Raw genomic sequence first — 14,784 nt, 5'->3', positions numbered from 1 at the left:
ACCAGGTAATTTAATACAATGAAAATTGAGACCGAGCTGACGTGGTCTTCACTCCGAAGCTGACCGAGCAGGGTGAGCGAGTTGACCTTGAGCCACGAAAAAAGATCGACGAAAGTAGGTGACTACAAGCCCCGCTGACGGTTTTAGGCTTGCGCCATTTGTGCATGCTGACCACATTTGTTTTATATGCTAAGACGCTGCTACTTAGCGTCCACTGCTGAAACGCTTGACAGTCACATCGGCAATGTGACAGACACGAGTTGAACTGCGGCCTTCTCAGAATCAACGAGTTTGAAGCCGAGTTCGCGTGTCAATCATTTTGATTCACAGACACATAGGAACAATTTCATCTCATCAGACTACACAAAACCTGTACTGCCTCGTACTAGCACTTTCGTTTATATAATGTATGTCAGCTCTCTCTTCACCGTACTGAACAGCGCAAGTCACCGACGCAATTATGCACAAAAGCAGCCGATGCATGAGCGCAGCGTTGCAGCGTGACCTCTCCTATTCTCTAAGTCACTTCGCCCACAGCGCTCTCTATTCTTTCCGCGTGCTGTGCCTAAGAAGTTGAGTGGCGGCCGTGCCTACGAACACTTCTAATACACTCGAGTGCTACCAAACATGTTAGGCAAGCGATTGTCCTGGCTTTCACACCGACCGCAAGGAGACTTCGCCAGTACAGTTGCGATACCAGCCTTATATACCAGTTGCGATACGCCAAATAATGTCGAAACACTTGATTAAATACGCTTGGGGCCTGTAAAGCAAGCAGAAGGTAGTTATTCTAAAAAAATACGCAGTATGGTTTACATACTCTGTTTCTCTGTCTTGTGGTAAGACCTATATCAGGCCGTTGATTTCAATGATAGGTTGAATTCCTACCGGTTGTTAGTGAAACGACAACCTTTGACGAGCCTGTCATTAAATTGCCGTGATTGTAATTGCAGCCCAGTTTTCCTAGGAACCAAGACGCTTGTCCGGCACAAAGGGCGTGCGACGCGTGAGCTTGTTGAAGCTCATTTTATATTATTTTCTAAGCCGGGGGTCCGTCGTGTCGCCAATCCCTCCGCAGTTTTACACAAACCAGAGATTGCTTAACATGATTCGCACTTGTAGATTCTTTCTGGTGTTTAACCACGGACACGTGTTTTTTGCCTTATATAATATGCGTGTTTTCAGTAAAAAATCTCAGTTCTGGGTGTGTGCTTGCGCTGTTCTCTTCTCCCTTTGTCCACGTTTTATCGCGAAGTTTTTCTGATCATGGAATACCGATTTGCCAAACAGTCTATTCTTCTATGTTATGAAGAAAATACTTTATTTAAAGACGAGAAGAAAATGTATGCAAGCAGGAGCAGTGCACTCGCGTGTCATGGTCGGTCCGCTTCGCCCTACCGCACAACCAACTGCTCATGCGCCAGCTCCACGACATTTCTTATTATTCTGCCTCTCGCACACCTGGAAATTTCGGTGACATTTTCCCGGCAGGCAAACGAATCACACCGAGATAGCCAAAGGTCCCTATGAGGTCCACAGCGTACACTGCAAACGGGTTTGAGCCTTTTAGGGAGTTTCGGGCTCGACGCATAACGTGCATCCAAAAGGTACTACGCAAAACCCCCTTCAAGAAGAGGTTCAAAAGGAGGTTTTATTTACATCCTTTAAGGGAGTGATTGGACGGAACTAAGGAGGTAAATGTGTGTTTTTATTGAACTCATTTTGAGGGCTTGAACGGAGCGCATTGGAAGTTTTTCTGGTTCTTTTGAGAGCTTTTAAAGTCTCCTTTTGGAGGTAATGTTGGTGTTTTTATGTAAGCCATTTTGGGGGCTTGAACAGAGCGCATTGAGAGTTTTTCTGCTTCTTTTGAGAGCTGTTAAAGCCTCCTTTTATACGAGGCCCTAGAGCGGTCGCGAAATGAAAAAAAAAGTATATTTTAGGCAGTACATTACGTTTACCGGTCAATTTCCGCTACTATTCATCACTAGGACATAGCAGAAAATGGACATCAGAGTATTTATGCACAAACATGACATTTGCATACAAGTACACACGACACAGGAATCGAACTCGCGACCACACGCACTCAAAGCAAGCACTATAACCATTACACCACAGCGCCACCACTTGCAAGCTTGCTTTTTTCGTGGGCTTATATATGTACCAATGTATGTACAAAGCGCCTGGTAACCCGTCGGCACAACTTCGAACTTCTGTTCTTGTACCATCGGCGTGTGTTTGCTCTTGCGGAAGGTCAATACATAATTTGTGGGGCGTCATGCAGGCCGAGCCGATCGACGTAAACACCCTCGGCTGCGAATTCTCCGGTTCACCGTGTCGTGCCGCTAGAAAAATTATAAACGTGTGCCCTCTTCGCTCGCGCTAAATTCGTGAATGCCAGCGTGACAAAGGTATCTTCAGATGAGCGAACGTATGTGCATTCCATGAGCGTATGCTGTGGAAGCAATTTTCGTTATTTCTGCAGCCGCGAACTGCGCGCGTCCAGATGCGGCAGCGTGTTATGAGCGGTTCGAAGACCGCCTGTGTTCTCATATGAAAGTTACACACGCAGATGCCCGACTTAGAAGAACATTGTAACACGCCTACATTAAGTGCATTTAATGCGCGCGTACTGCCGCGAGCTGCACGCAGGGGCAGCAGCGCGCTCTGAACAGCTGAACAAAAATCTGTTTCCGCAATTAGCGCTTATTCGTAATGCACGCTTTAGCACGGAATTCAGTGGTTCTCTATAACGCATATTCAGTATTTATTTGCTTTCATACTCGGATACTACCTACATTTCTTACTAATTAGCTTTTATTGGTAAGCATCACGCCACCGCGTTAAAGCGAATGCCTAACGCGTGCCCCAACGTTAATGTACTTGCACTTCTCTCTTGTGAACGTCCATGTGTACTTGGCCCTCCCCTCAGACAGATGATGCAGAAAAAAAAGCATTACCCTCTTCCTCAATGGAACAGCTGTTCTTGAGAAAATATGGTTCTGTTGAATTACTTCACCACAGCAGCAGAGAGGTTGGCTTGTTTGCAATTCAGAATTTCACAAGCGTAACACAGAAACACGAGGAGTGTAGTAAATATGCAGAAAACTCGAAAAACTATCATATGTGTACTCCCCTCGTCCACCTGCACACTGCGTTAAACTTTATTTATACAACAGCAACCTTCAATTATGCTACTATTGATAAAAGATCACCCAATCTACGTTAGAACACAGTGATGACTTTCTGTCTTTCTGTTGCCTATCTTCTACAATGTGTCATAATCTGTGAATCATCTGTTCAATGTGTTTGGTAATAAAACACAAGCAGTTACATTGAGCAGGCAGTGTTTCAGCAATTTGTTTTGCAAGCACAAATTCATTTCTTCAATTTGCATGCACGACAAGTAGTCATACTTCAATTGATACAAGAACCAGTGGTTGTAACATTTTATTGGAATCAAAACAGCAGCAGTTCTCGTGTCAATGTAAGGATATAGGTATATATTTCCATCGTCGTCCACAGAACCTACTCCCAAAGTGAACACGTGGAACAACATATACAGTACAGCCTAAGCACTATACATAATTCACAGCAGTAAAGCAATACGAAAGTAGGGTGTAAAATCTCATCATGATGCGCACTAACGTGTGCATTTCACCGTGCCAGTATGTAAGAATAATCCAAAAAAATAAGCTACCCAAGGAACTTGGTGTCAGCCTACACACGAAGGCAACTAATTAGTACAATAAGGCTAGCGTCACTTTTGGGAAATATGAAACCGTGTAGACAGGCAGTTATACAGTTTTTTATTGCATTAGTTTGCCCTATGGCATCAAAACATGTCGCACATGATTTTGGAGTTGAGTTTCCTACAAAAAAGCCCAAAATAGACCAGCGGTGTTGACTGTAGGTCCACTTACCAAGGTGCATAAAAGCATTCAGCAATGCCCACAAAATTACAAGGTTGCCTTCATATGTTGCTGTACATATTTACTCACAGATACCTGGAAGCCATCGTAAATTTCTGGAAGTGTGCTTGGGAACTTGTCGGCATAATCACATGACTGCAATGTACCAATACTTCTAATATGCATAACAAGTACAGCCATGCTTCAATGTTTTTATGCCAGCTAGTGTCATCTGTAACTCAAAAGTTCATCCTTAATTCCTCACTTGATGGCTTACGCATAATTACCACATTGAAAATAATCCAAGCACCATGGCTGCAACGTCAACTTGCAATTAGGCAATCACAGGCACTAAATAAAAAATTCCTGTAAATAGTGACTGGTCGCTTTGCACATTGGATCCTAGGACTTGATATGCCATGAGGATGAATAAAAATTGACCACACATATATAGAGACTGTGAAACAGTCAGGAGTTCAGTTCATAGGTAAGGAAAACGTGAAAACGAAATCAGAACACATAGCAACAAAGGGGATGGAACGACACACTACTAACAACTGAAGTTGAACATGTGCGGCTTTTTTAGTCATGTGTGTTTAAATCTTTCTGTGGTTTTGATTACACTTCAGTTACTAGTAGCGCATTGTCCTGTCTGCCCCCTTCATTCCTCTGTGGATGTGTGATTGTTTAGTCTTGTAATTTTTTCGTACTGTGTGTTTACATCTTTCTGTGGTTTCGATTAAACTTCAGTTACTAGTAGCGCGTCATCCTGTCCCCTTCATTTCTCTGTGCTGTGATTTTTTTGCACCCTCTTTAACTATGAATATACACCAACTCGCCCAACTGCCCCTGTTAAGACTTACGTTTTATGTTTGCTGAATAACACTGGGTCCACTCAGCGTCTTTTTAAACAATGCGAAATTTTCAAATGCACACGATATCAGAAAGGTTGCACGCAGTATTGCGCATAACACTCTGCATCAATACCAGTGTTGGCCTAAATGTGGTAAGATGTACGAGCTGTTCGACATAGTGTAAAGTGAGGCACATCAGGGTGTTCCCACAATCATGGGTGTCGGCAGGGGTTTGCACAAAGGGCACCTGCCGCCATAAAGACACACCAGCACTTGACCCCACCCAAGCTACACCAATGCTCTCCTGCTCACCAGGCCGACACGTTACGCCGCCTTGCACCCCCAAGACAAAATCCTGCCGACACTCATGCCCACAATACACTTGACTTGAACACAGACTGGTGGGCAAGCAACACTTGCTGCTTTGCCAGAAGTGTATTCCTGAAAATTACACAAAAAAGAAGTCCACTAAGATTTCTGTATACATAAAAATGAATGTCTTGCCGAAGATTCGCACTTTCCTATCCTTATTGCAGACATTTTGTCAAACCGCGAAATAAATACAAAATTGAGATGGTGCTAAGTATTATTTCCTTGTGAGCGTTTCACTTCGTGTGCACAGGGTGAAAAACAAACGGACGTAAAAAAAATGCGAAACACCACCAGAAGTGTACTCTTACCATGTTTACCATTATGTGGGTAGTTTTTGATGTCAGTAAAGTTATCATTATAAGTACACTTTAAAAGGGTTGTGAATGTTAGCAAGGTCTTGATTAACCGCACCTACTCTGTTTAGGAGTGAAGATTGGGCAACTTGGCACTGAACCATGGCAAAAATAAACAGCGCACTTCTAGTGAGGATAAACTAAGGCCTGGGCACAATAACAGCGCTTTCACCTTGTCAAATTGTGTCAACAGTCATGATACTATGTATTGACCTTGAAAACTATGGCAACATAATGCAAAACAGCAAATTAACGAGAGGGAATAAACAAGATGATTCAACAATCTGGTTCAATAGACTCAACAGCTGACTTATATCAATGCGATTAAATTAGCCTTGCACATCTCCTAATGGCTAAGAATATGCACATGAAACCTTGGCAAATTCCACTGTTGATACGTGACCAATGAAGTTGCATTCCTTCCATGCCGTTGAATGGCCGTTCCTTCTTTTCTGTTTTCACTGTTTTCTGATTTTCATTGTTTTCACTAGCGTAAATGTTCACCCTTTTTGATTTTGTCACTTTGCAGATGGCGTAGGTGTTTTGCCTTTGAATGTGCACGTTTCTTCTGCTTTGTCTTTCCTGTTTCTTTTTGTATGCGTATATGTTTTGCCTTTGAACGTGCAAACCTTTCTGCTGCTCTGTCTCTCTTTTTGCTCTACTGGGCCTTGTGCACTTCTCAAGCTACCATTGTCGCTTTTCACTTGAGGCCCATTTCCTGTATTTTGCTGGAATAAACATTTATCCATTCATTCAATACCATAAAACGCATGTGCTTCACAATACACACTGCACTTAGCAGATGTCTGTCACGTGATATGGCCGTCATTGTATAGCTTTAACATGATCTATTCGTTCTAGCTAAATGAATCCAAGCTAATGATGTTAATGTACCTTGATATGCTATTTCACTGTTCCTTGATGCATATGTATGAAGGTACAGTGCTTATGTACCTTAATATGCTATTTCGGGAGACGGGCAGAGTGCGCAATGCAAAATTGTTGCCGAAAAGTCTTTTCACTTCCTGACAATCTGTGCTTCGGTGGGTTCTCATAGTTGCATGGCGGGAGAAAGATGTCCAGGGTAGTTGACTGCATCCAAGGTAGATGCTGCAAAATGAGAGCGCATGGTCTTGTCACATGTCAATGTGCGGAAATTGACACGATGACGAAGGATTAAAACAAACAAATGAAGTTGGAGAAAAGAATAAATCGAAAACAAAGTTGTCCTTTATGCACATTCCGTCCTGTGACAATGTGATAACCGTGGCCTTTTGCTCTAATGTATATTCCCTGAAAGCATCATGCCTCATTCATGCTTTATCGCAGGCAAGAAAATTATATCGTGCAAACAACTTTATCAGGGCGCACTCCTGGGTCGATTGACTGGTCGTATGAAGCATGAGTGATATTCACAGAAGTTTCAAAACATGCATCACACATCATTGCTATCTGAGTTTGACGACTTAAATGCGAAGCATTTGTTAAACACTTCTACGACTTTGAATGGATATATCTACCTATCTATCTAGCCGCCTACGACTCATAGCTCGTGTGGGTGTTTCGTTAATGGGATGTATGCCAAAATTCGTGTGGCATGACACGACTGCATGAAGAACATGAATGATGGGTCTTAACTTGAAAATCATGATATGCATTTCATTAACGACATGATTTACACGTCACTCTCTAGGTTCTCTTGCGACTGTTTCGTTAACTTGATATTTACCAAAATACGTATGGCGTCACAAGAGTATATGACGCACATAAACGACAGTTTCTAACGTGCAAATCATGACACGCTCGTCATGTATGGCGTTATTTTGACAACATGGTCTCGGGGGCGCTAGTGGCCGTTTCGCCTGCTTCATATACACCAAAATTGGTATTGTGCAGTGTGACTGTACGTCCAACATAAATGACAGCTGGCAACATGAAAATAATGACATGCATGTCATGTACACACGCCACGCTCATGGTGCGCTCGCGGCCGGTTCGCTAGCTTGACATACACCTAAATTGATATAGCGTGACGTGATTGTGCGACGAACGTAAATGACATATAGTAACATGAAAATAACGACATGTATGTCATTTACGGCATGGAGCCTGGCGCACTCGCGTCCGGTTCTCTAACTTGATATCATACCAAGATTGGTATAGCGTGACGTGACTGTATGACGTACATAAATGACAGGTGGTAACATGGAAACAATTAATGACATGCGTGTAATGTAGGGCATGGGTTACATGCCACGCTCATGGTGCGCTGGCGGGCATTTCGCAAGCTTGACATGCCGATTTTCTTTTCTTTCTTCTTGCTTTTCATTGCACTTTTCAAGCGACGCAATGTGCAGAAGGTCATCTACAGGTGCATAAGCGACGATAAGGGCTCGCAAAGAGAGAGAACATCAGTATTACTTACCATTTTTGTTCCTGACTGTGCCGAGCACGCAGGGTGCCCATCATCTGCTTGGTAATGCACAGCGGCACGCTCGCTTGAGTCGACAGGCCGTCGCGATTATCGCACTCGCAGCGCAGCATGTCGCACTGTCGTTAAACCACGCATATCACATCCAGCGGCGAGAACACAGTGAGGCTGCGGGCACAAAACGCGCACACACGACCGACAGAGCTGATCACTTGAGAAGTGGCGTTCACAAGGCCTAGCCAGCCTAGCTACGACGATCGCGCCGCCGCGGGAACGACTCCCTCCTCACGTTTCTTTCTTTTTTCTGTTTTTTTTTTCTTCGCGCGCGCATGCGGCGCGAAGCTTTGTCCCATTTCGCTTCGGTAGCGCCTCGTCTGGCTTGCTTGTGACCTGGCGGGGGCGGGCCGCCGTAGGCTGCGCTGCAGCCGCCAAGGCCAAAGGGCTCCCTCGCTTCCTCTCCAGCCGTTCGGAGGGTCTCGTATATCTCTTTCTCTGGGCTATCTCCGCAAGGGATTTTGAGTGCGCTGAAGCATGCCGCCTCTTTCTTTTCTTTCCCCCGCACAGCTGCATACATGCCCGCCAGCACTGAAGGCATTACGGAAAGCCTCGAAAAAAAAAGAGAAAACATGCTAGAGGAAATTAGATGGGAGTGTTTCGTTCCTCTAACTCCATTCGACGAATGGCGTCAGATAGTGAATTTACCTCCTTTCTTCCACATAATTTCTTAACGAAGTAAAATTGAGGACGCAGAACTTTATTACACCCACCTCATTACACCCTAAGGTAGTACTGTCCAGATGAAGGTAGTATTAAGGAGGATTGTAGCCCTTAAAACGCCCAATTCGGCTAGTTTGCGTTTGCAGTGTACCACCCACTCATTCGGCTGGCAACATAGTTTGCGTCACTAGGACAACCGAGTATTACGAACGGTCCAGAATAGTTTGCGAGAAAATTCCGGTACAGTCCTTTCTTACGAAGAGGCGTGAACAGCAGAGCGGTTGAACAGCAGAGCGGCGTGAACAGCCGCGGTCGGGATTCGATCCCGCGACAAAGGTCGCGGGATCGAATCCCGACCGCGGCGGCTGCATTTTCGATGGAGGCGAAAATGTTTGAGGCCCGTGTACTTAGACTTAATGTACTTTAAGGAACCCCAGGTGGTCGATAGTTCCGGAACCCTGAGCTACGGCGTCCCTCATACCGCGGTTTTGAGGCCTTAAACCCGGGATGTTTTTATTGTTATTATTATTATTATTATTGCAGAAATAAGCCGGACGTGGCAGCCGCGCTTGCTTTCTTCTGTCGAGGAAATTGTTCTAGGGCGTGCGAGTGCACACTCTTCATCGGCACGACACAAAGTGTGCGAGAGTGAAAGGTGTCCCTGAGGTTAGAGAGGTAGTATAAAGTGTGCAAAAAATTTGCGGATTTCTTGCATCAAACAGGAAGAAAGATGCATACCAAGTAACCTCATGCTTGGCAATATTTTATGCGTACGTTAGGGAAAGTTAGACGGCATCCCATTCTTGCGGCCTCCGACATACGCCGATGTCATTTTCGTAAGAGTGTGCCTCTTTCGCTTCGGAAGCATTTTTCTGAATTATTTTATTTTGCCCCGCCACGGTGGTCTAGTGGTTATGGCGCTCGACTTCTGACCCGAAGGTCGCGGGATCAAATCCAGGCAGCGGCGGCTGCATTTTCAATGGAGGCGAAAATGTTTAAGGCCCGTGTACTTAGATTTAGGTACGCGTTAAAGAACCCCAGGTGGTCAAAATTTCCGGAGCCCTCCACTACGGCGTCTCTCATAATCTTATCGTGGTTTTAGGACGTTAAACCCCACATACCCTACTGAAAATTCCTATATATACAGGACCCATACATATGATGTTATTGGATACAGGTAGTATAGGGGATACGGCTTTATAGGTGATACAGGTTTATAGGTGATACAGGTTTATAGGTGATATAGGTTGTATAGGTGATATACGTCGTATAGATGATACAGGTAGGTTGATTATATGGGTGTTACAGGTGATATGGGTAATATGGGCCGAATCAGCGATTTGGGTGACAAATGACGTGCAGCAAAGGAACATATTGATAAAGACATGCCAGTTTATGAAGCGTGTAATAAAAGCAAATATATACAGCAATTCAAGCTGTAATAATATCTCGCAGCAGTCTAATTATAAGAATGTAAGAATTCACTGTTGCATTTACATATATACTTGAAGAAAAACGATCAGGCAAGAATATTTGGTAACTGATTATTTATTTAAACCTTTAAGCATCTCCGAAATAAAACGGTTCATCTTTTTCAAAAGTTCAGCTCCCGGCACTTTGTTGGGATTCTCGGCCACATACTTGTTGAAGGCATCTGTGGAATAATGAGCAGGAATGTGAAGGAATTTTAAGCACTCGTAAGTTCACATGTATGGTAAAAATGAATGTCATTACATTAAGCGAAATTAATGAAGCATGAAATACTCAATTGCATGAAATACTCCTTCTTAGCCCCTAGTTGACACAGTTAGCAAAAACAGGTGCTGTACACAATTGTGTACATAGCGTGTCAAAGGGTTAATAACACTTCAGAACTGCAAAACTTTGGTGATGTAAACCACAATAGTTACGTAGTTGCATACTGATACAACATCCAACGCACAATATTTTTTTTTCAGTTTTCATGACTTTCGAGTAGAACGTGCGAAGGCAGTGAAAATGATAAACTTACCTTCAAAGATAATCAACAGAGGCGCGTGGTTTGGAGATCCAGCAAATACAGAAAATGTTTATGGCACATCATGGTGACGGTATCTATCTCGGCAGCTTTGCAGAAGGGAAGTTGCGATGGAGTCTTGCATGTAGGCTGAGGTGTCCATTTTTCCGCAGGAAAGTTGCGATGCTGGGTCTGGTGAACAACCGTTCCGCCGAAACAAACTTCCATGTACGGCCACAATTGCAGCACATGAGCGAAGTATGTTCTTCACTCTTTCGCTGATAGCCTGTGCACATCGCGGTACTCGATGTCCACGAAATCAGAGCAAGAGAGATCGCAGGTGACGAACACGGACCGCACTCGTGACGCTGGTGAGCAATTCTGAAGAAGAAAGTGCGGCGCGGAGTGATACACAAGAACTAAAGTGACCGTCAGAAATTTACACTGGTGTAACTGCCAATAAATTCTGCGAAGGTTATTCGTGAACTATCAATTTTCATGGCGCAATATTAGCACCCTATAAAATACAAATTGATCTTTTCTCGCGTTATTTTCTTGATCGCAACTGTAGACGGGCCTCCTTGCACCTGTGCAGCGAAAGTTTGTGACATGCGTTCCCATAATTCTTCCCCCCTCATGGTCTCGCCACGTGCAAAGACTACCGCCCGCGACTTACCAGACAGGCGAGTTTCGGAACAATAGGGCGCGCCTTTTCTCCCCACGGGGGAGAGCAGCTTAAAAATGCACGACCGTTGAAAGACGCGTTCGTCGAATCCGCATTCTTTTCGCGTAAGCCGGCTACCACGACGTGTTTTATCCCCATTTTTATCGTACTTCTCATGAATAAATAGTATTAAAATAGAAATAATAATAAAGACACTGCCTGTCAAAGCATTGAATACACATTCCGATAAACATTCATTCAAGAGTATTTTTGCTAATTTTGGAAGGCAGCATTTTAGCGCACCATTGAAGCAAATGCACGTGTCGCACTTGACCGCGACACGATCCGTCTACACAGTTCAGAAACACGTGCGCCGCATAGTCAGTGCCTGAAAGCATATGCTTGCATGCAGTTTTATGTAATGCAATGCTGCTCCACTGAATGCTGTAACTGTATCCTCAAGTTTGGTTCATGCCTAATTCAGGACCCTTATTAACGAACGTGTCTTACAAAAAAATGGAAAAATATGCGTAAGAGAAAACTGCAGCCAATAGTGGTGCTGGCCATATGACACACACATGCGCGCGCACAAACACACACACACACACACACACACACACACACACACACACAATAAGTTTTGTGAATTCTACCTCAGAAGCTAATGTAGGTGTCGACATCCCTCATTGAGAGCGCTCAATACTAGGTCAATTAAATGTGTAATGACCGTGGGTCAATTACAAGTTTCTTAATGTATGTCAATTAAAAATAAAATGAGTGAGAGTCAACTGAATATTTCAAACCTAATATCAATTAAATGTTTAATGTTGGGCACTCATTAGAAGCTACCGTTTAATTGACCAGCTATTGAGTCAAAAAGGACTCGGTTCGGGGTCAATTGACACGTAAAGTGCATTTTTGTAAGGGGTGCGCGTGAAAAAGATGTTGTAAGAGGTGTAGATGAAAGCGGATGATTATGTGCTGCACTGCCACTTGTCAAGATAAAAATAAAGTCACAGTTTCGCCGCAAGGGCGAAGCAATGAATGCGATAGCAAGGAACTAATGCTATGCGAAGTGAGGCTCGCCAATGGATACTCTCAGTTTGAACAGCGCTTCTGTTGCAAAGGCGGCCGAAGCTGCGAAGGAAACTAGCGTGCTTCAAGTGTCCAGCTGTGACACTTGATAGTTCGCGCTCATCTTCTGTTTGTTCGTTTAGCGGCGTCCCTGAGCTCGAGTGACATTGGTACGCGCCGTAACATGAGCGCGGACATCACGGTGAAAGCGTGAAACATTCCTCTACCCCTCGCCACGAGAAAACCGCGCGAGCAGACAGCGGAAGGGCAAGCTTCTCCCATGCCCAAATATAAGAACAAGCGAGCGAGCTCGCCGACGACTTTTAAATGCGCTCGTCGGGCTCCTAGCGCCATCTCGCTGGTAATGAAGAAACGCTTATCATCGCCTGCTGTCTCTCAGTCCGTCCAGCGCTAAAGGGTGTGTATATAACGCTCGCCGTTAGCTATGTGGAGGGTCTGCGTTTCGTGGCGTAGTGGATAGCGCCCCTCGCTGCGGAGCAAGAGGTCCCTGGTTCTATTCCGCGCTTCGGAAGCATTTTTCTGAATTATTTTTCTTTGAGGCGTTTATATATATGTACGTACTTATACATATACGGTGCATGATGGCGGCGACGGCGACGGCAAAATCCAGCCAAGACTGTCCATATAATTGCTATCGCAATAAAAGCCAGCTGGTTCGAGAGCTAGATTGAGATGAAAGGGAATTTGAAAGATAACACTGAGAATTAAGTGCTGTCCTGCCACTTATAAAGGTAAAAAGGCGAACTATTGATCAGGAAGAGATTGTGAGAGGTTTGAATGAGAGCGGATGAAAGAAAACAACTCCTGTGTTGATCCGATATGCCGCCATATAGGTCCTGGGCGGCCCTATTTGTATCCTATAACCGCCATATGGGTCCTCTGGAGGTCCTATTTGAGTTCTATATACCGCCATATGGGTCCTCTGTAGGTCCTACTTGCGTCCTATATACCGCCATATGGGCCCTGTTTAGGTCCCATTTGGATCCTGTTTGGATTCTATATACCCCCACACGGTCCTATACAATTCCTATATTTAGCCCTGTAAGTCCTGTATAAAACCATACGGATCCTGTATGAAACCATATAGGTTTTTTCAGTAGGGTAGTATTATTAAAAATTATGTTTCTTATATATATATATATATATATATATATATATATATATATATATATATATATATATATATATATATATATAAACATATACATACATACATACATGCATACCGGTGCATGAAGGCGGCGGCAAAAACCAGCCGAAACTGTCCATATAATTTCTATCGCAATAAAATGTGCAACAGTTAATAATACAATCGGCAATAAGTTGCCGCCCATGGTCCCTGACGACAAACCCTGCAGCGCGGTGGCGCAGCGCGATGACCCGTTGAAGCAGACAGGAACAGAAATCGACCATTGACGCAAATGTAAGTGGACATGTTTCCGTGTAACGAGTTAGACACTCCGGGCACGCTATCACATCCAGCTAGTGTCCGATGGTGTCTTTGAAAACGGTACGAGTAAATGTATGCCGACTTTTTTGAAAGAACGCGAGACTGTTGAAACGAGCTTTCGACAGTGTTGACATAACCAACCGGACAGAGGTGATTCCCCTGGGGCGCCGACAAGCAGTGAAGGTAAGACGTTTTCCAGATTTTGGGCCAGAAAATCCTCTACGGAGGTCGGTGTGGCCTGCATAGGAAGCCAAAGTGACCGGACGTTATGTGATCGTGCATAGAACGATGAATGGCGGCGCGCAAGCTTTCCCGCACTACAACAAGTTACGAAGCCAGTCAAGACAGCCCAACAGGGCTTGTTGCTGAGCTAGTTGGTTCATAACTTGAGGTAAAACTGTAATGACGCAAAGAAGACGGGGACGAAGCGAAGACACGAACAGACAGGCGCCCGTGTCTGTCTGTTCGTGTCTTCGCTTCGTCCCCGTCTTCTTTGCGTCATTACAGTTTTACCTCAAGACAGCCCAATTTAGTCAAATTACAAATATACTTCTGCTCGATTCTTCACGTGAGAAAAGCGTCTCGTAGATCACACGTACTGGGGGAATCCACGCAATACTAAAACGAAGCAGTCAGCGAGCAGCTGTGCAGTGCATACACAACATTGTTTGGCTTTGAGAGGAAAAATTTAACACTGCGTAATTTAACGCTTTCTAGTCCTCGTGTATTTTGCGCAGTGTTAAATTTTTCGAATATGGTACACCAACTCGTCCACACCAAGCTCCTTCTGCTTTGAGAGGAGTCAAGGCATTCGTGTCATGACTTGTCGTTCGCCATTTCATGTCATGCATGCATGCATGTAAAATTTGGTGTATACCAGTCAGACGAAACGTGCATTCTGTATATACATTACATGACCCCTCATTCATGTTCATCATGCA

This window comes from Rhipicephalus sanguineus, chromosome 7, assembly GCF_013339695.2.
Source record: "Rhipicephalus sanguineus isolate Rsan-2018 chromosome 7, BIME_Rsan_1.4, whole genome shotgun sequence".
Classification (NCBI taxonomy): domain Eukaryota; kingdom Metazoa; phylum Arthropoda; class Arachnida; order Ixodida; family Ixodidae; genus Rhipicephalus; species Rhipicephalus sanguineus.
This window is presented reverse-complemented; position numbering follows the sequence as displayed.